This window comes from Cynoglossus semilaevis, chromosome 3 (genome assembly GCF_000523025.1).
Source record: "Cynoglossus semilaevis isolate Cse_v1.0 chromosome 3, Cse_v1.0, whole genome shotgun sequence".
NCBI classification, from domain to species: Eukaryota; Metazoa; Chordata; class Actinopteri; order Pleuronectiformes; family Cynoglossidae; genus Cynoglossus; species Cynoglossus semilaevis.
In genome coordinates, this window is record NC_024309.1 from 10778431 (window position 1) to 10800119 (window position 21689).

Below are 21689 nucleotides of genomic sequence, written 5' to 3' on the forward strand. Positions count from 1 at the left end.
GTCAAAATAAGACTTGACAACAACAACAACCGGACCACACCACCCGCTCAGTCGCTGCTCTGCCTGGTGAAATGTCAGAATCATAAATCCAGAACCAGCGCTCTGGTCATGACTGAGTTTTCAGAACACAGTTCAAGACAATAAATCTGCATTTATTTGTGTTTTCTTTTTAAGCCAATCCAATCCACTATCTAAAATATTTATATTTAGATTATTATTTTTATTTGCATGTGTAACTAAAACTTATTAGAAGAAATGACAACTTTAGTGGCAGTTTGAGTTATTTGGAGAAATGCAGCAGTAAATAAATTACACAGAGAGCAGTTCACACAAAACTGTACATTTCTATATAATAATAATTAGTTTTGTACAGAAACGTTGTACAAAAAAATTCCAATTTTTTTCTCAAAGTGTCAAAACAAGTGCAAAGCAACATGTCATTTTGTTTCGATCACTTGTTTGAATTCCATACCCGTCCTTACTGGTCTTTAAACCTCTCTTGAGGATAACTAACCAGATCATGTTGCAGAGCACTTGCATGTTTGTTTTGTGCAAATTTATTCCTGAAAAAAATCTAAATTTTAGTAATGTTTTCTTTGTGTAAATGCAGCCATCGTGTAAATGTTTGTGATATATATGTTGCCTGTAAGATTAGTCAGATATCCAGTCATGTGCTTTTCTGTGAACATCCTGGTCCTCTGCCTCTCAGTTTTTATCTCTGCTCTGAAGCCTGGCTGCACCTGAGAGTTTAACGTTATATCAGCTGAGCTCTACGCTAAACCCACAGGACCACAAGCCACAAAGCAGCAGCCACTAATGCTGAACAGATGTTCATCAGCTGCTGAAGTGGGATGAACTCACTCCCCACACGCCGGCTGCTTTCATTGGGGGCTTTAGCTGCGTTAAGGCCTCACTGCACTTTTGTAAAAATCACACGATAACAAGGTAAACGGTCGTGACCTAAATTCAACGCCTGCTTCCACAGCAGGAGAGATAACATTGTAACGTATGACACATTTTCTAGAGCAGAATAAGGCCTTTAAATGTAGGGTGTTGGTTTTTATGTGTCTGTAATTCGAATAAAACGCGTCTCTGATTCTCCTTTTGATCCCGTCTTGTAAAACGAAAGTGTCTCTGTGACCCACAAAGCCATGGAGGAGGATTGAAGGAGCTGTACTGGGCTCCTGTGACTAACCCGGCTTCACAGATGGGCTATGTGGGAGGTCAACAGATTTCTGCAAATTAAAAAGAGAAGAGGAGGCTGGCTTCAGTCAGAACTGACGTTGACTTTTGTTTGTGTCTCTGGTTTGACATAAGCAGGTATTTGGTTTGAGGGCCATATGAAACTGGAAGCTTTTATCTGGCTGGACAGCAGTTTGGTATCTGCATTAGCATATGATTAGCATTTTTCACCCGGGATACGATTTATCAGACCATACAGCAATCAGTGTGGGGGAGACAGAGGATAGCCTCATCAACCAGGGGACAGGAGGACATATGGCAGGCTGATTAGAGCAGCCTTCACCTGCTGACTGAGATCCACATCCTGAATTAAGACGCCTCGCTCTCAGCAGGAGAGCCGTAGCATCCAGTGCTGGTGAACTGTTAGACAGGCGTCTCCTCAGCAGGAGTGAACGCAGCGTCTGATTCAGGGTCATACACTTCAGGCTAAATTTATTTATCGTTTTTATTCATGAGCACAAACTGATGTTTGTTTTTAATCAGTTATGATTTCAGTGAATTGTGGAAAACTATACAGTTTCACTTAATTGATCTAAAAGCTAGTATTTTTTTATTGTTAATAGTTTGTCTATGTGGGTCTGTGTATCACTTAATTGATCTAAAAGCTAGTATTTGTTTAGTGTTAATAGTTTGTCTATGTTGGTCTGTGTATCAGTGACAGGCAGAGCAGTGAAATACTCTCAGAGCTGTTGAAGAGGATCTTTGTGTCTTTCTTCAATTCCTGTAATTCATCAGCATTGTGTTCAGCTAAACAAGCCCAGAATCATTTGAAAAACTAGAAGAAATTATCTAGAAGAAGAATCAAATCTGTGTCTTTCTTCAATTCCTGTAATTCAAAAAAAATCAGGATGACCATACCATAGGATGAACGACACCTGTCTCAGCTACGATGCTGCGGTACTGACTACAGTGAATTTTTTTAGGTTCATTAATTCCAAATGTGGACATGTGTTTTATACAAGGTCATCGTGATGGTGTGTGTGTGTGTGTGAGCCGTCCTGTCAGTCAGAACCAGGTGACGGACTAAACAAAGGTCATTTAAGGTACTGACCCATAAAGTTGACTTACTTGACTTTTTATGGTGTGAGCTGACAGATGGCTTTAATAATATCTGTTACTCTTTTTATTATCACTTTAAACTACAGGAAAACAAGCACACACACACACACACACACATGCTCCCTCTTAAAAATGAGAAACATAACACCTGGCTGTAAATGTTTCTGCTTTGACCTGGACTTTATGAGCACATTATCATACAGAGTGAAATGATCATGTAAGTCTTACTACAGAGTCACCTCACCAGGTAACGGTAACTAGTCTGAAAAGTGACACCGTACTACGGTTGTATCAGCTGCCGGTGTTTCTGTAACTCTTGGATGACGGTGAACATTATGACACGGTGTCATGTGAGGGGATCGGTTGACAAAGTCCCCAAAGTGTCTCAGTGCCGTCTGCACTGTTTAAACTTTATTTAGGATCCTGTAGCAACGAAAGCTGTGACTTTACTCAATGTAACCTAACACATCTTTAGTTTACTAATTCAGCTTCTCGTTTTTCAAGCTGTCACTCATGTTGTTGTAGTTTCACAGGTTTAAGGTCAACAGGTTCTGGTAGGACGGTGAAGTCACAAAGTTTTAAATCGAGTCCAGGTCACTGACTATTAATCCATGTTTTTGAGTCTCCAGTGGATGAGGTGCAAATGTCTCTAAGTTTGTTTGTGATGTAATAGCCAGGAAATAACAGCTGTAATATGGATTACATGTCTCTGTGGATTGTAATTGTAGTGATGAGGGATTACTGCTCCTGTGGGCGGAGCGTCGGTGTCGCAGGTTTCACAGTTTCTCTGCTGAGACGCTGCATTTTGGGTATGAGTTGGTGGTGATGAAGGTCCAGTTATTCTAACCTGGTGACTGTTTGTATGTGTGCGTCTGCTCTGATGCTCAGTTGTGTAAACAGAGACAGGAAATGAGTGAGCGATCTTTGGATCTGACTGATTGGCACACAGGTGTTAGGTATAGATTTTTCATTAGACTTCCTCATGGATCATACTGTGATTTGTGATACGGCTTCACTTACACAGATGTGAACGTCTCCTAACACAATGAATTATTCATGCAGAAAAAATCACAGCGCTCCATCTCCCTGACGCAACACCGCTGTAAATTCAATACAGCCATAAAGCAAACCTGATTATTGATTCCTGGCATTTCCTGGAGTGGCTTAATGCAGGTGGAGATATTAAAGAGATTACAGCTTTTGGCATAAACAGCAGATTCTCTGACACTCTGCAGTTTCTTTTATTATATTGACATATAATCAGGATCTGCTCAGATCACAAGCTGACCCTCTCCTCCACACATTACTCAGTGTTCCTCTCCCTTAGGAGAACGTGCCGTCACTGCCTACCACACACACACACACACACACACACACAGAAAGTAGGCCACGCCGGCATTATCTGTTTCTCATGCCATTAAGTTGTTTCAGAGCAGAGCTGACGAAGACTTCATGTCCAGTGGGTTGATGTCAGTGATGGTGAACAGACGTGACATTTCTTAATGTGAGATGAGTCCTCTGTATTCAGTCCTGAACGAGTTACACAGTATTTAAAAGAAAAAGTTCTGTCGGATAATTTTGACCAACTTTTAGCTAATTCTGTTTATGTTAATTGAACTATAACCTATAGCCCTGAAATATATGTACGTATGAAAATTCAAATTAATTAGAGTGCAGCTGTAGATTAATCACAATCAATCATGGTTGATCCAGATAATTCATTTTAGCAAATATTATTATTAATGTGGAATTTGAAATATTTTTACGACAGATTTAAAGAAAGATAGTTTTTGATTTATATATATATATAGCCTGAAATTGAACCCCTGTCTTTCAAGAAATAAATGATCCAGTGCCATAAACTGTAGATAATAATAGTTCATTTTTGTCTGTCATTTAACGATAATGTCCATTTGTGTATGACTAGTTTAAGGACTGATTACAAAGATCCTGGTTATCTTCAGCGTCTGTGGCTCTGTGACATCAGTGTTTGCGTCTCCCTCAGCAGAGTCAGAGCAGCTGGTTAATTCCCTCAGTTCAGTTAGCTGATGTGCAGGTATGAGAGGATCCGTCCAAGATAACGATCGGTCAGCAGATGGTCCACTGACCTCCCCATCTGTGAGGAGTCTTCTTTTATCAGAGGCTCTCAGAAGAGCTCTCATTTACTGCCCACTGTCTGTGTCTCACTGTGTCTCAGTGTTGAGACACACTGAGACACAGATTTGTCCACTGTATGACACAGGTACACAGGAGCTGCTGTAGTCTAGTGTTTCTCACATGTCAACGGACCGAACACGTCATAAAGATATTTGTAAAAAAGAGTTAAAGCAGCACAGGGACTTTCTTTTGTCTCCTAATCCTGATAATCTCGTGAAATCCCTCCCTATTGGCTGGGATTAAATATTCCGCCTAAGATCCAGCTGGTCATTATTAAATGCTAAAGGACCATAAGCCTAATCAGGCGAAGAAGTCCACTCCTGGGACAGTCCTGGGTCAGAACTCCGACTCTTCTTCCTGGCGGCAGTGTTTCCACCCTCCCTCACTCTCCCTTACCCTCCCTCACCCATCCTCACCCACTGTTCCTGGGTTCAGTTATTGAACATGTCCAGCTCACGTCAGGGACTTAAACGTTTGCTGCAGTACATGGCTAGGTTTTTTTGTTTTTTGTTTGCAGAGCTTTACAAAATACAGTACCAGCCTGAGAGTGAAGACATTTGTCACTGAGATGTTGCAGCTTCAGAGGTTTGTCAGGCATGGGGTCAGGCGCGGGGTCAGCCGCGGCGTCTCCCTGCCTCTGAGTGAACAGAACTGAGATTAAAAGGACTCGGACCCTCGTGATAAAAAATACAAGTATTAAAAAAAAAAAAAAAAAAAAAAACTTCATTCTCCATTTTTCCCATTATAACATAGATACAATGGTGCATTCATCAGGCTACACTCTCTGCTAATTTCCCTGTAGGCAACGTGCTCCATTTCACTCTCTGTGTCTGCCTTTAAAGAGCCAACCCCCCACCATTCCTCACACACACACACACACACATACACATACACATACACATACACCCTCGATCTCCTGCGCTTCCTCCTGTGCAGGAAAATGCTGATATGAGTGTGTGTGTGTGTGTGTGTGTGTGTGTAAGAGTGCTTATTTTTCTCATCCATTACTGGATTAATTAACGTGTGGCTTTTGCCAATGCCCCAGACGGATCCTCTCTACTTCAAATGAGCCTAATCACCATGCACTCTCCTAATCTCGTGCTAATTTAAAGAACGGCGTGGAACATACTGACGACTGGACTCCTCCACTTCTTTTTCTTCCTAACACCGGAAGCTTATCTGGAAAATTCCCACATGAAATTCAGCCTCACTGCATTTGACGTGGAGTGCTGAGCTTTTGGACACGGCTTTTCCATTTGGACACGCTGCTTAAAGATTTGACTGTGTTCTCTGACATGTGCACGGGGAGAGGCTTGTGCTGTGAGGAGATAGTGTCCTGCACACTCGCCTTCTGTAGATACAGCCTGTGTGTGTGTGTGTGTGTGTGTGTGAAGACTAAAGCAGGCGTTCTTGTAGCTCTTTGTTGTCCACATGTCATGATAGATTTGGTCACTGCCAGCCGTGAGCGAGACTGACACGAGAGCATGCAGCACGCCTGCAGGAAAACACAAGCTCAGCCTGTTGTGGCTCCTTCACACTGTAAATATCCCACTGTCACAGTGGGCTCTCTGTGGAACAGTCACAGATCCAATCACATCCATGTCGCTCCTCAAGTGATACACCATTGGAATCATCACTTCCTGATTCCATTTCACTAATTGGTGCTTTATCTACTCATTAATTGTTTACCTTCTTGTACCCCCGACACACCCCCCACCCCCACCCCCATCCCATACACTTCTCCCATGGTTTAATAATCTAAATGGCTGCTTATTCAAATGCATATAAAGCTTCCAGGCTCATTTATCAGTGAAATTCCACAGGGAGACACATATGTCAGACTGCTGTCTGTGACACCAGCAGAGAGGAGAGGAGAGGAGAGGAGAGGGGAGGGGGGGAGAGGAGAGGGGGAGGGAATAAATATAAATAATGAATTCACAGATAACTGTGGATTAGCAAACACAGATTTCCTGTATAAACATATAGTCTGATTGAAATTCCGAACAATGGCCGTCTAATGATTTTATTTTCACAGAAACAAATGGACTGAGTAGATCACACAACAGGAGACCTGAGGGCCGCGGTGATAACAGATAAATAATCAATGAAAAACATGTTAAAAACTAGAAATGTGTGGGTTTGAAATGAAAATATTAGATATTTTTACTTAACTTTTTATACTATTTATTATACTTTTTAGTTAATTAATTGATTTTTTTTCCTACATGGATTTTTATGTATTCTACTGTTTGGTCTATTTCAGGTTTTTTTTCAATACAATGTAAATATTTACATGGATTTTTATGTATTCTACTGTTTTTTTTTTAATACAATGTAAATTTTAAAATAAAATAATAAGAAAAATAAATGAAACTGATAGCAGATCAATACTGAATAGAAAGAAGAAGAGATTGAACCAAATACTGTGTTAAACGTCATAAAAAGAGACTGTAATTGAAACGTGTACCATCAATGATTTCCCCTGCTTTCTCAATACATGTCAGTTTCAAGGTGCTTCAAGGACCTCACTCTTATCTGTCCCCTGGTTGTTAGACCTGGAAATTGGCGTCTGATTCCCGCTGTGACCAGAGGTCTCTGTGCCCTGACCCACAATCCTCTGCTCCTGTGTTACAGCCAGTCCACAGAGGAAGCTATTAATCCTCTCCACACTCCCACATCAGCCGGCTCATATTTGCATAAAGATATCAAAGAGAGTGGAGGAGAGCGGCGCGGGGCTGTGTGCTCCAGTCTCCGCCTCTCACCTGGTTCTTTTCCTCAGTCCTGGTTCTGAACTCTCCACGTCCCAGGAGTCTCCCTCTAAGAAATGTGCTGCTGTAAGAGCAGCGGGATAGATTTGTTTTAAGTGGCAAATTGCCAGATTCATCAGCAAGGACAAAACCCCTATTGATGCCATCCATCTCTGACAATTGAGAAGCCCCCTCCAAATAAATCATTCATCCCGCTGTCGGTTAATGTAACGTGCAAACAACACGCGTGCACGAGACGCCTAATGGATCCTGGAGCGGAGGGCAAATAGCTGCGAATCGACCCATCCATGCAGCCACTGAGTGTGTGTCTGTGTGTGTCTGTGTATGTGTGTGTGTGTGTATATACATGTATATGGGCATTAAGGGGAGCCTGTGTTTGTGTGAGTGTTTGCAGAAGAGAACGGGATTGGCCTTGTCTTTGGTTTATGCCTGGCCGACTGTGATCAGGCCTAAGGCCACTTCAGAGACACACAGAGTGGGGTCACATTCTGCTTCTGCTGGGTGGAAGCCCCTGTCATGCTGCAAACACCCCCAAGGCTCAGGCAGGAGGACACACACACACACGTACAAATACACCCCAGAGCACCATCTGCTACCATCCAACGTTAAGCCACCCAGGATGGGGCCTGAGGAGGGGCAGCTGGGGCGGCTGCAGGGGAAGAAGGACTGAGAGTAGCCTCAGCTTTGGCCGTCGACCCAACATCCAGCCTGCAGAACGTGGTCAGGAAGTTAGCACGGTAGACCGTATATATCAATGGGACAGAGCTGCCTGGTTGCAAGCTACGGTTGCTAGGTGATGACAAGGAATAGACAATAGAAAGTGCTGTGGATTTAGGAAAAAAAATCTGGAACTTGTTTCTGCATCAGAGCTGTTCCTGCAGTCCAACAGTTCTTCTTTGAGATGCACCTCAGACTTCAGTGGTTTTTGTGTCAGGGTTCATTTATGTTTGTAACGACAGCGATCAAGTGTTGGTTTCAACATGATTGATTTATGCTGTGACTGGCGTGTCCCACATTCTAAAACTGTTGATTGTGTTAATTAAGTGTTAATTATGCACAACCACATTTTTTATTATTATTATATTAATATTAATCTGTATAATTTCCGCTTCTTAGTTGATTCCGGTCTGTTTTCAGTTGAATGCTGCAGATAGGGAGAATTCTGTGAGCTGTTTTTATCACCTTAACCATAACTACATCCAGTTCCTTTCTACGGCCTACGACTCAGACCTGTGCATAAAATCCGGAACATGCCGTGGCAATATTGGACATTAGATCCTGATTAGCAGAATGTGGGAAATGTAATGGACTGCACTCACTCCTGCTGAGATCAGGATAGAATTACTGAGGAAGGGGCAGCGCAGTGTAATCCTGCTTTAACAATACAGGCGTGCACTGGCCCTTTACAACAGCCACCGGGGGAGGCTCTGATGATTGTTCATTAGCAAACTCAGTGGGGAGCTCGCACTCGACCAACCTCCTGCACAACACGGATCAGGCTCTGTTCATGCCTGCAGCCAAAACTGACGCCGAATCCGGAGATGAGACGACAACTTGATGCCGGGATATTAAAAACGGGAAAAGGAAATCAGCCTCTTCTTTTGTTGGTAAACAAAGGATTGTTGATTTCATGGGTTGTGAGCACAGTTGGTTTTCTTTGTTTAATTTTTTCCCCCATTTCATAGTTGCGTATGTGAGTGTGTCTACAAGCACACACACACACACACACGCAGCAGCTCTTGAGCAGAGCCTAAAGTCATTAATGTTAATGTGTATGTGCATCTCTCACTATTCCCCGTGCGGCTCTATATATAGGGTTGTAATGATAGCCAGCTCGGGGAGATGAGAGAAGTGAATTAATAAGCCCTGGTAGAAGATCTCTGCACCGTCTCTAGACAATGCCAGCTCTCTCTGTGGAGAGAGGAACCAAGATGAGACGTTAAGAGACGTGTTTTTTTTCTGGTCTTTTTCACCCCTGCATTTACCCTGAACACTGAGGATGAATTGATTTCTGGTGGAGGCACAAATGATTCCGTCCCAGCTGGAAAATTAATTTCTCTCTCTCTCTCTCTCTCTCCGACTTGTCTTTAAATCCTGTGGCGAATGTTTGATTTATTGATGAGCTTGGTTAACAGCATACAGCAGCGTGGGTCACGTGATGAGAAAAGGGGATTTGGGGTCAGTATTTGTAAACAAATATCCCCCCCTACCCTGCAGGTGGCACTATAAATGCAGTTTGAATCTGCTGGGCTTAAACACGAGCCAATCACTAAAGACTTCTGGTGGCTCTCATCCGAATGATTAAGGGCACCTCTTTTGAATGATTTTGATAATGACGAGCCAACGGGAGGTTCACGAAGCCTCATGTTTAACCACGTTGTCCTTATGCCGTCATTAGTGGAACAGAGAGCGACAACGCAAGAGATAAATAAATAATTCTGATGATTTATGGCCTGAATATGAGCAGCGTTAAGGATGGTGTGTCAGCAGCTGTTTAGCAGCTTCAGGCTGCGTTAAAGGCAGAGCGCGTTTATTCTCACTGTCCTGGCGTTACCTTCACACAGTGCGATGTGAGGACAGGACCCCTCCCTGTACATCTTCCCCTGCGACACTAAGCCATGTGAACCAGTGTCTAACCAAACAGAGGTGAGGCGAGGATAAGGTGCTGTAGTTGCTAGGAGTGATTGACTGTTTGTCTCGCCAGCATATGTGTGTGTGCGTGTGTTTGGTTTCCAGAGCTTTATGATAGTCACCATATTGCCCCTGGATCTGCCACAGCCACAGTCCAGCTTCCTGTAATGTGGCGACTGGGTGACAAATGTGTCGCCTCGCTGTGAGCAACATCAAATCTCCCAGTTATGTGTTGAACTGAAAAACCCCAGAGCGTCTGGGGTCTCCAGCAGGATGCTTGTGGAGAGCATTATCTCTATGCATTGTTATTTTAATCTCAGCTGTAAGTCAAGGCCATGACAAAAACACATAAAAACAGAAGATAAAGGTCCGTGGTACACGGAGAGATCGGGATAAATCTGAGCTTTGACTCTCAGGTTATTTAAGCAGTCACATGTGCAGCCAAACACTGCTGGGTTTTATTGTGGTATTACATGTGTATCTATCTAGATATTCAGTAGATTTTGTGTATCTAATCAAAAGGCTGTCGCCCATAACTATATTATTTCACTAATGTCAACAGAATTAATTACGATTTATTTTTGGCATCTTCGTAAAAGCTTCAGGGCTTTGTGTAATTTTTACTGCACAAAGAGGTCAAATGTTTTCCTTAAATTCTTTCTTTATAAAAGTGTAAAACTATTACAAAATACAAAAGAAGAAAAAAGAAAGAGCACAAGGTTAAGTTGTGGCATAAAAGCCATAATTATGTCTTTATAGATGTCATAATTATAATTCAAAAAGTGGAGATTAACAGTAAAAGTAAGTAGAAAGTAGAGAATGAAAAATTCATAGAAAGAATTCAAGAATAAAACATAAAAGTTTGTTGTTTATCTAATATTAAAAGTAAAAAAACTAAAGATAAAATTCTACATTAAAAACCACAAACCACGAGGATTTAAAGTCATACTAGTGAGAAGAGTCTTTATGAAAATAAAATGATGAAAATAATTCATTAATTATTGAAAATGAGAGACAGATGAGCTTAGAATGATATCATGTGACGCAGTGACCTGATCAACGATGACCTCACAAAGGTCAAGGTAGAAGTAAAAGCATCACATAGGCCACACGGTGGAAGATGTGGTTATCACGGTTGCCTTACAGTCAGAAGATGGGAATAACTTCACATCCTTTATTATATTAGGGATAATCTCTTAATCTCTCTGGGGTGAGATTATCTGAGCATCTGAACTGGGCAGTCAGACTTTTTTTAAATGTTATAACAAACCTGGTTCCATGCAGAGGTCGTGACCCCATCGCTCTTCACTTCAGTCAGTGATTTTGTGACACAAGCCTTTAATCCAGACAAAATGGAGCTCGTTTTTTCTCTCCCTTTTTTCCGTGGTTAGGCCGAGCCTCTGTGGGCATCTGTTCACCGCCATTAACATTCAGCCGAGCAAAGTCACATTCAGACGCTAATCAATGGATCAATATTTGCTCCTCTGTTGCATTTACTGCAGTGACTCTAACAATTTCTAAAGTAGCAGACCTGCTGTGCTGGCCGCTGTGCACAGTTTGTCCTCAAAGAGTCGACGCTGACGCAGAAAAATGACTAATGTGTGTGTGTTCCTGTGTGTGTGTGTGTGTCTTTTGTTCACTGGGCAGTTTTAGGTTGCAGTAGTGTGGGATGAAGAACAGGTTCTGGTGCTCGGAGCACAGATGATGTGAGTGGCGTCCTCCTCTGAGGAGAACAGACCTGTCCTCACCTGTCGGCTTTGTGTTGACCATCTGTCGGGGAGACGTTTGATAACAGGGTTGAATCCGTTGTTAACTGACGAGAGGTGAAGATTGTTAACTGACGCGAGGTGAAGAGCTGACAGTCATTCGTGCTGCGGCAAACGGAAAAATGGAGACGGCAGCGAAATCTGTGTAATTAGCACAATATTTGTCTTTGTCCACCGTAGTTGGACGCAGTATAGTAAGCAGTGATATTAACATATTAACATTAACATGTCAGTGATGTTAACATGTCTTGTCTATTCTTTATATTCCATATCACTTTACGACATATGAATCCTGTCAGTGCAGAAAGAAACCCGTCCTCCTCTGATTCACTGGACCTCCCACTGACTGCAGCCATGTTGGCTCTTAGTTTTCCAAAGACACTTCAATCATTTTAATATGAAAGCTGCTAAGTAGCACCGATAATCACTTTGATGAAATAGAGCTTTAAAAAGCCCCGCCCACACCCACTCACCTCCACCCTTCATTTTTTATTCTTTTCATCACTCTGTGTCCTGCTGATACATTTCATTCCCAACCCTTTAGTCTTCTGTCTGCTCTCATCTTCGTTCGTCTGACTTTTCTTCACCTTAGGTGTCTACAGTGTTTCTAGGCTGGGCTAACAAAGTAGTCATCTGACAGGATCGCAACCCTTATTTTTATTTTTTTACATTAGCATCTCAGCTGTTTTAACCGAAATACACAGTCCCCTTTGATTTATCCTAACAGAGAAGAAAATAAAAATGTATAACTCCCTGTGAATCTTTCTTTTTCTTTCTTTTCATAGCCATCTGCTGCCACAGAGCAGAAGAGTGTTTAATTATTCTGCCTTTCATGTTTTGATGAGCAAAGAAAAAATATATGCAATAAATAAATAATAGTTTTCAGCCTGTTTGAGTGAAATTGGATCATGATCTAATGACTTTTGCTGTTGCCAGTGACTGTGCTCCTGTACACCGTCTTGTTGGCTTGTGTCACAGCCAACTAGTGTAAATTCACCTACTTTCAAAGTTCACTTCGTAGCAGCTTGGATTGCTGTGGAATCTAGGACAAGGTTTGTCTTTATCTGGAGCAGCAGTGGCAGTGACAGAGTTGAATGGTCTGATATTCTGCTGCGAAAAACACTTGTTTCCCCAGAGGACGGTGGAAGATAAAGAGGAGGCCGCTCACTGTTGTTATGGTCTGTTCACATGTTGACATGTGGACCAATCAGTGACCTGTGACTGAGGGACACAGGTCTGAGCCTCAGGTTGACTTCACTGAGTTGGACAGTTGAATGTTTAGGGGCTGTGTGTGTGTGTGTGTTTACATGTACTAGAACTACTGAAAATGGCATTCATTTTTGCAGAAAAAATGAACACAGACATAATGAAGAGCTCCATATATCCCATAATTCCACTCTCTATACATGAAGAACTCCATCATTTGGATTAGAACACATACATCTACCTGCTGATATTTACAATTTTCATCAAGTTTCGTCATAGTAACGTGTGTTGATTTATCCCAGTTAGTCATGATTAGTTGTGATTATCATGGTTCATTACAATCAGGATTAATTGCATTAGCTACCCTATTACGTATTAATCAGATTCTTTTTTTCCAATCGTTATACTTAGGATTAATTGCATTAGCTACCCTATTATTAATCAGATTATTTTTTCCAATCTTTAGACTTGACTAGACCATGTTTTTTATGACTTCCTATGGAAAAATCAACCACACAAAGTTTCTGGATTGAAAACTAACTTTTAAAATCTGTGACTTGGAAAAAGTTGCATCATTCCTTTATTTGTGAGTAGAAGTGATACAGAAATTAAATTCATGAATTGAACAGTCACTCCAGTCCAATCTGAGACGCTGCCATACTGACAGTGACAGAAACCAAGTGGCACAAATGAGTCTTTGTTGACTTATTTATCACCTCTTCTGCTCCACCTCAGTTTCTCTCCCCGTCGTCGGCGTCGGGGCTGCCTTGTGGTTTATTTATACCACATCTCATCATTTATTAAAAACTCAGTCAGTGGGGCAGGGGAGAGAGCATTAGGGAGTGAAGTCGACAGACTGCTCAGGAATCATCCTTCCTCTGTGCCAAGAGGAGCTCCTCCTGCCCTGGCACCGAGCTCCGAGTGCCAGAAAGACTGCAGCGGCACAGAGACAAAAGAATAATGGCTGGGAATCCCTCTAAGTGTCTTATCTCCAGCAAACAATAAAAGAATGATCCCCTCTGATAGCAGAGGCATAAAGTGATTTTTTTTTTTATGTGGACGTCTTACTATCTTTGTTTTTGGAAAGATGTTTTTATATATTTTTTTCTTCTCCTTCAGGGGAGAAAGATGAGAAGCTGAGCACACAGTCCATTTGCCAAGCAGACAAACAAGTACATCTGCTGCGGTTAGAAACTATAAAACATCAAGAACTGGACTTTTCAGTTGTGTGTCTTCAGGAGTTCCTGCAATAATAACAATAATAATAACAGATAGATAGAGATTAAAAAACACCTTATTATTAGAAATGCTCACAGTTAGCCAAACAAAGCTAAAGAATTCGAAGAACGCTTAAAGAACTTAAAGCTTAAAATATTCAAGTACATCTGAAATGTAGCCTTACCGTCATAGCTGGCCTTGTTCATTAGTCAAATTGATTAGATTAACAAAAAACACTTTAATCAATCAAACAATAACCTTTTAGGGTCATTTAGTTGACCTTTAACCCCAATAATAGAAATTATTTTTACCCTGGATGTCATTTAATCATTAAAATGATCTATAAAATTAATTAAAAATAATTGTAGGTGGTAAAATATGTTTTCCCTTTGATTTAGTCAGAACTGACCCTTTAATGATGCGTGCATTCCTTTCCATGACTCCCTATTGTGCAAAGAGCAGGAAGACCAACAAAGACCAATAGAAATTCTTACATTTTTTCCCCAACGTGAATGAGAAAGAGCAGACCCCGTGTTAACCTCACAGAGGAATGTCACAGACGCGTCTGACGCCGTCAGGACGGTGGTGGACGGCCCGTCTTGTCTGCTGATGTCCCAGACATCCACATGTGATGTCCTCAGTGGTGTGTCTCAGCTGCAGTTTGTCAAAACATCAACCTCCGCTTCAGTAGTTCGGCTCAGAGTTGTATTATGTTGTATATTTTCATCGTTTGATCTGTGGATTCATTATCAATGAATCAACCCAGCGCCGAAGTCTGTCTGTGGTTAATAAGCTAATGCAACAGAACTACATTAGCTAAACAAATAGCTAATGGTTAGCCAAAAGAGATAAACCTTATCGTCAATGACAAAGATGTAGCAACAAACTGCTATCATAATTGAGTTAACTGTTTGCCCTGTTTTTGTATGTGGCTAACAGCCAACTATGGCTAGCTTAGCTAAGGAAATAAAGTGAATGTTTTTGCCCAAAATTAGGTAACTCTGGTTGAAAAAGAAAAACATAACAAAAGTATATGAGCTAAAATAACAATACTATAGTTTTCAGTATTACCTAAGAGTCAGGGAGTAGATGGTACGAATGCTACAAATGTATTTGCACAAGTAACAGAAACAGATAGCGGCTCAGTTAAGCTAATACGGCTTTTCCATTAACCTCCTGGTCTGGCAGCACCGACACAGCTGGAGAGTAAATGTGACACTTTATCTTGAATCCTAGTCAAATGTTGGTTATGTAACCTGGGCTGAAACCTGCAGTGACCTTTGTCCCACAGTTTTCCTGCGGTTCCAGCTGGCTGTGAGCTGACCACTGTCCATTTAAGGCCTCACTCTGTTCTTTTACACACAGAGACGATCAGCTGTAGCCACTGACGATAAGACGGCTGATAACTGGTGTGATATGTTGAGCGTGTTGGGAGGAGGAAAACCACAGACTGGTCCTTTATTATTATTTTTTTTTTCTTCCTGTATAAATGTCCTCATTTGACTGTGTTCAGGTTGAGGGAAACTGTATTGTTTCTGAACTTAATGCAGATGAACAGAATGTAAACCTTGGGTTTATGGGGTTCCAGGGGGAGTCAGAGGTGGGGTCTCACGAGAGGAGCTCATGACATCAGTGTTTCCAAAACACTGGCCTGACCTTGTAGTGTAATATTCATATGACTTTAATGTTTTTCTATGAAAAAAACATTTTTTTTTTAGGGAAGACGGAGAGAGGAGGGGGGAGGTTTTGGGGGGCTCCTTTACAAAGGGAGAGAGCACATATTGTTCTCGTTTGCTTTGAGCTTTCATCACAGACACATGACTAATGCTGTTTTTACGGCCGCCTGGTAACGCTGCTCAGACATTTGATCTGGATTATTGATTGCCTGTAGTCATTCCTGTCGCTGATGATGAGGTGACGCTGCTCTGTGAAGATTTCCAGTTTCCTTACTTTCAAAGTTACCTAAAGTCGTCAGAAAGCAAAAAACAGATCCTTTTTTTTTAACCTCTCCCTGGGTTTCTTTGAAGTTTCCACGGCATCAGCAGAAATGAAAGAGGAGAAAAAAAAAACCCAGGAGGGAGGCCTGATCAGGAAACCCCACCTTCTCTCTTTTGCCATGTTGTTGACTCGTCGCTAATTTTAAGGGCTTGGTCTCGTATTTTCCAGCCCATGGTTTTTTGTGCAGTGACATCATACATTCCATTTGTGAAAATCACCTCTTGGAGCAGACATCCTCGCTACGGTGCGTGTGTGTGTGTGTGTGTGTGATGTAAACCATGCACACATAGCTAAGACATAGCTGAAGGAATTACAGGAGTTTTCCTAGAAGAAATCAAAGGCTGCAAACATTTTTAAACAAGATAGTCACAAATCGTATTAGCTCGTTTTGCCAGATTAGTTCAAATTAGCCACATGATGTTGAAATGTTAATAAACCAAATATAATTTAGCCAAGCACACCTTTACAGATGATTAAATGAATGTAGCAAGTGCCAAAATGTTCTAAATTAGTTAGCCAAGCTAACAAAAGTAGTCTCATTCATTCAACTCATTCATTTTTATATCTCATTTTAAGAGTTATTTTTTGTTTTTTTGGATTTGGAAACTAAATATGACTTTTTATTTATTTTTCTGGATTATATCTCATTTTAAGAGTTATTTTTTATTTTTCTGGGCTGGACATAAGTTATCATATATCTTTTTTTTTTTTTTTAACTTTTTTTGCGTTCCAAAGTGTAGACTTATTTCATTAGCTTTTTAACACATTTGTAGAAACAAAACATTTGTGTTTTGTGTTTGATAACTGCGTGGATGCGTAGTTGTGTCTGATGGTGTGCTGTCGACCAACTCGTGGCTGCAGTGGAGACAGTTGTTGGTGCCATGTGATGTAATGCAGCTCCCACTCCTCCTTCCTCTGCTGAACTCTGCCTTCACTTGAAGCTTTCCTTCTCTCTCTCTCAGCACATTGTGTTCTCGGTGCGTCCGCTGTCTTTGATATCACAGCTGAAACACTCAGACTAATGCCAGCAGTAATTTGGGTGAGATTTAAGGGATAACACTGAGGGAAAAGCCGTGCAGTGAGTGTGTTCTGCCAGAGGGAGTGGAGGAAACATTTCTCTGCTCTCTCTAACTCTCACAACAGCTCACAGGAATTTATAACAGCGGCAAAGGAGTCAAAATATTCAATGTGGCTCCTGGTGATGGGAAACAAAGAGAACATTTCCAAAATAGCTGAGTGACAGTGCAGTGTTTTCCACGATGTAAAATGATCCTTTTTATCTAAGCAGAGAGCAGAAGGAGAAATAAAAAAGGGAGAAGTGAGAAATTCGAATCACTCCTGACCGTCAGTCCAGGTGAAGAATTAAAAACTCCAGAGAAATCTGCTGTCATTTACAGGACATCACCTGGTGACATCCATCATAGGAGTCATATTAACAATAAGCCCTCTTCTTAAGTCTAAGCTAACTTGAGCTAAAACTGTAAACCTGCAAATCACACAAAAATATATGAAAATAAGAGGCTGAATTTTAAATTAATTAATTTTAAATATATTTACACCATATCTTAATGAAATATTTTATTAAAACAAAAATCTCTGCATTATATTTTTTATAGCTAATATTAGCTGAAGACTAGATAAAAATCACTGAAACAAAAAGCTAAAAAAAAAAGCTTGAAATAAAAACACTACTCAATTAATGGGTAAAAAGTAGAAGAAAAAAAAATGCAAACTCCACAAATAAAAGCTGACGTAGCTCCAAGGTAGAAAAGATAGATGTTCCTAAAATGAAGCCCAGATACTGCTTAAAATAAGTCGAAAATTGTGGGATTTTGGAAAATATCCTGGAAACGATCGGAACTACTTTAAAAACACATGACAGGTTCTAGAAGAACACACCAAAGATCTGGTGTAGAAGCCACTGAATGGAATTTACTTCTTTTTTTTCACCCAATTTTTGCTTAAAAAACACATATATGATGAGTAAAAAGCGGGCCATTGTTGGGCCTGTGCAGGCAGCTGGATTGTTTTAAGTAGAGTATGTGTGGTCTGTCAGATGTTCCAATTTGTTTTAAGCGGAAAAAAAAAAAAAAAAACACGCCAGCAGCCATTATACTTTATTTCCCCGCTTTGAAACTGACTTAAAAGAGCCACAGAAGACAATGAGTCTGTGGACATGAAGTAGTGCACAGCTGCACAGCTCTGCTTTCAGCTAACGTTAGCACGACGATGCTAACAAACACTTTTCAAAAATGGAAAAAGTTTTTTATTTTTTTATTTTTAAATGATTTTAACAGGTTTCCTTCCTGTATTGGCATTTTTTTAACTAGCTTTTTGGTTGCAGTTATTAAGTTAGTCAGAAAGTAATTGTATTTTGTTTATTTTTTGAACATGTTTCAGCTGTTGTGTTGTGTCATTTTTTAGCTAATTTTTTACCAATTCATTATTTACTAACTTGATGAATTGGTGAATAGTTAACTATAACTATAACCCCTGTGGCTACCACTTAGCTGATTGGATTTTTTGTTATTGTTGGGTTTTTTTTAACAATTTATGCTAGCCATTTGTAGCAATGTAGCCTTTTTAGCATTGAATGCCCTGGTGTCATGTGACATCACTTTAGAGTTTAGTTTTATTGATTACCTCTCTGACTTTTAGCTAATTTTAGTGTAATATTCATATTTTGGCAGTTTTAGCTAATAACATTTAGCACTTTAGCGTTTTCTACTAACATTAAAGTCCCGAGCAAATGTAACTTACATCACTTTGTGTTTTTATGAGTGAAAACATTTGTGCTGACACATGAACGGCCTGTAACAGGTAGCAAAGAGAAACCAATTCTTTTACACTCATGTTGTTACAAGAAACACTCCTCGAACTTCCTGTGAGAAATTTTCAAAAAGTTTCTCTGTGGTTGGTTAAAACCCTGGTTTCACTAAGTGCCTTCTGATTATTCTTTTTCATGTTGAAGGATGTTATGTGTTTCTTTTAGCAGTACATGCATGTACTGCACCATAGTACTCAGCACTACCCTGAATTTCCTGGGGGATTTCTGGTGCAGGGCCTGACCTTGCAGCTGGGTCAGTTTATGTGATGTGTGGAGTGCCAGGTGGTAATGAAGCAGCTGGGAAACACACAGTTAACCCACAAAACAGGTTGACACACCAGTTCTGAATAGGTGTGTGTTCAGTGTCTTACTCTGAGCTGAGTGTTTGTACACTTACACACAACACGCTGTTCAAGCTCAGTAGCGTACAAAAAGTTGATATTCAGGGTTAGCCAAAAGTAGCTGTGAAATCAACAACACTATATCAATAGCCTAAGGACACTAGATGTTAGGAGAAAAGTCTAAAAATTAAATCTGGATTTTTCTATGGATTCATTTTTGGCTTTAAATGTAACTAAAAAACTCAGCTAAAAGAAATCAGGTACTACTCAGTTTAAACCTAGGTCAAGTACCTGAAGATAAAACATACTAAATGGAGCTCTTGGCTGCAAATGAGTGAAAGACAGTAATGATTCATTAAGTGGAAACCAAGGCCAAATATAACAAGAACATAATAAGGTAAACCAAAAAAATTAGCTAAAATTAATCTATGAAGAAAAGTAAACGTTGGAAGAGCTACAAGGACATACAATAACACAGAAATAGTAAAAAATAAATAAAAAATTATAAAAAGTATAACAAAAAATAGCAAAGCTGTAGCCACAGATATACCTAAATTTACCATCAGAATATGTGGACATTAGTGGCAGAAGAGTGGCAGCTCCTCCTGTCAACAACAGTCAGTCAGTCCACTTCAGTGATGGCAGTCAGTGTAGACAGAGCTGGAGTCAGTTTTTCTTCCCACCACCTGCAGCCACATGTTTATCATTTTGACTGCAGTTTCCAGCGCGGGCCTTCATGCTTCACTTCTTCTGCTGTATTCGGAGGATTTTAGATGAGCTCTTCCTTCCTTCCACCCCCAGAACTGGCTGAGAGTCTCTGCCAGGACTGATCTGATGCAGACCACATGCAGAGCTGCAGCAGGATCGTATCGACTTTATAAACAGGGTTCCCTCCGAGGGGTCAAATAAGGTTGTTAGCACTGTTTTACCCAATGTAGAAGAAGATGGAGGATCAACTGGTTATTAGCTAATCTGATACCAAAGTCATTTCGTGTTTCCCTCAGCTATATTTTAGCTGTTAGCTACGTATCTCTTAGCGGCTATTCGGCTAATTAGCGGCTATTTTAGACAGCTTTACGACTTTCTGGGCTGTTTGTACATTTTCACTTTCTTCTAAGATTTTACATCATCATGCATTGACGCTAGAAAATTAAGATTACATGCAGATCTGCAGCATGTTTGTATGAACTTGAAATTCCGGGCTACCTCTGAGAGTTCAAACGAGGTCGTCACCAGTGTTGTACTCTCTCAGCTGTGGATGCAGGAGGGATTTGTAACTTTTTTTTTTCTGCAGTGGTGACAATATGCAAATTAGTGGGGGATATTGTTTATTTTAGGAAAAACAATGCAGCTGTTGCTGCTGTGACGTTCCAAGCATGGTGCGGAGTGAGTGTGTGGTGATTTCATCTAAGAAGAAACAGGGTCGGAGCTTGCTGTAGAGAGAGAGAGAGAGAGAATGAGAGACACAGACAGAGAGAGTGTCACTAACACAACACTGTCTAGCAGCCACAGCATTAGCATAGAGGCCAGACAGGTCCACTCTCAGAGCCAATCAGCCGAGCTGTCATCTATCTAAGGCTGCAGCACGCTGCCTAAACCCTTGCTAGGCCTGGGTCTTACTCTTTTTTTCCTCAAATAATATTCCAAGAAAATCTGTCTTTTATAAAGATGCTGCATTTTAGTCCCCGCGGAGCTACATCTCTCTGCCTCCCTGTAATTGGGGTGTGACCTAAATATCAGACTGAAGCCACACTTTTGTGAGTGCGCAGCCTCTTTGACCTACATATATATATATACGTGCAGACGTGGCTGAATGTTTACAGAACTCAGTGTACTCAATTACAGGTGTTACCTTTGTGGAGGTGATGGGGTTTGTTGGTCGGGATAAACACAGGATATCAACATGTTGGCGCTCCGTGCATTAATCCGTCTCCTGAGTACTTTTCGTAGAAGGGAGGCGGGGCGGAAGACGAACCCAGAGGTCATTAAGTTAGTGGGTGGGTGGGTCGGGTGCTGGAAAGTGTACAAGATTTAGAATTAGGGCCAGATTTAGACTTAAGATTTTAAAACTCTTTCAAAATTCCACATAGTGACATTATGGTGTTAGCTGTTAGCAGACAAGCTGAATATTTTGTGTTACATGTAGAATTCTGTTATCTCTGTTATCTTCTTATAGAACTGGTCGATTCAATGCACCAGTCAAATATGATCTGGCACCGTATGTGGCTCTGGAGCCACAGGTTGAAGAACCTCTGGGTTAAGGGATACATTATGTCTGTGTCAAGTGATTTCAAAATAGAAAAAAAAAACAACAACAGCAGCAGCAGCAGCCTTAACGTTTGTGTCCTTGTTTTGGAGGACTACCAGAAACAGATTACGTTTACATTTGACCTAATTCACGTCTTTGACGACGAACGTTTCCTTAACTCACTGTTTCAGTTTCATTGACTCCAGGCAGTGCGTTGCAGACGGTTGG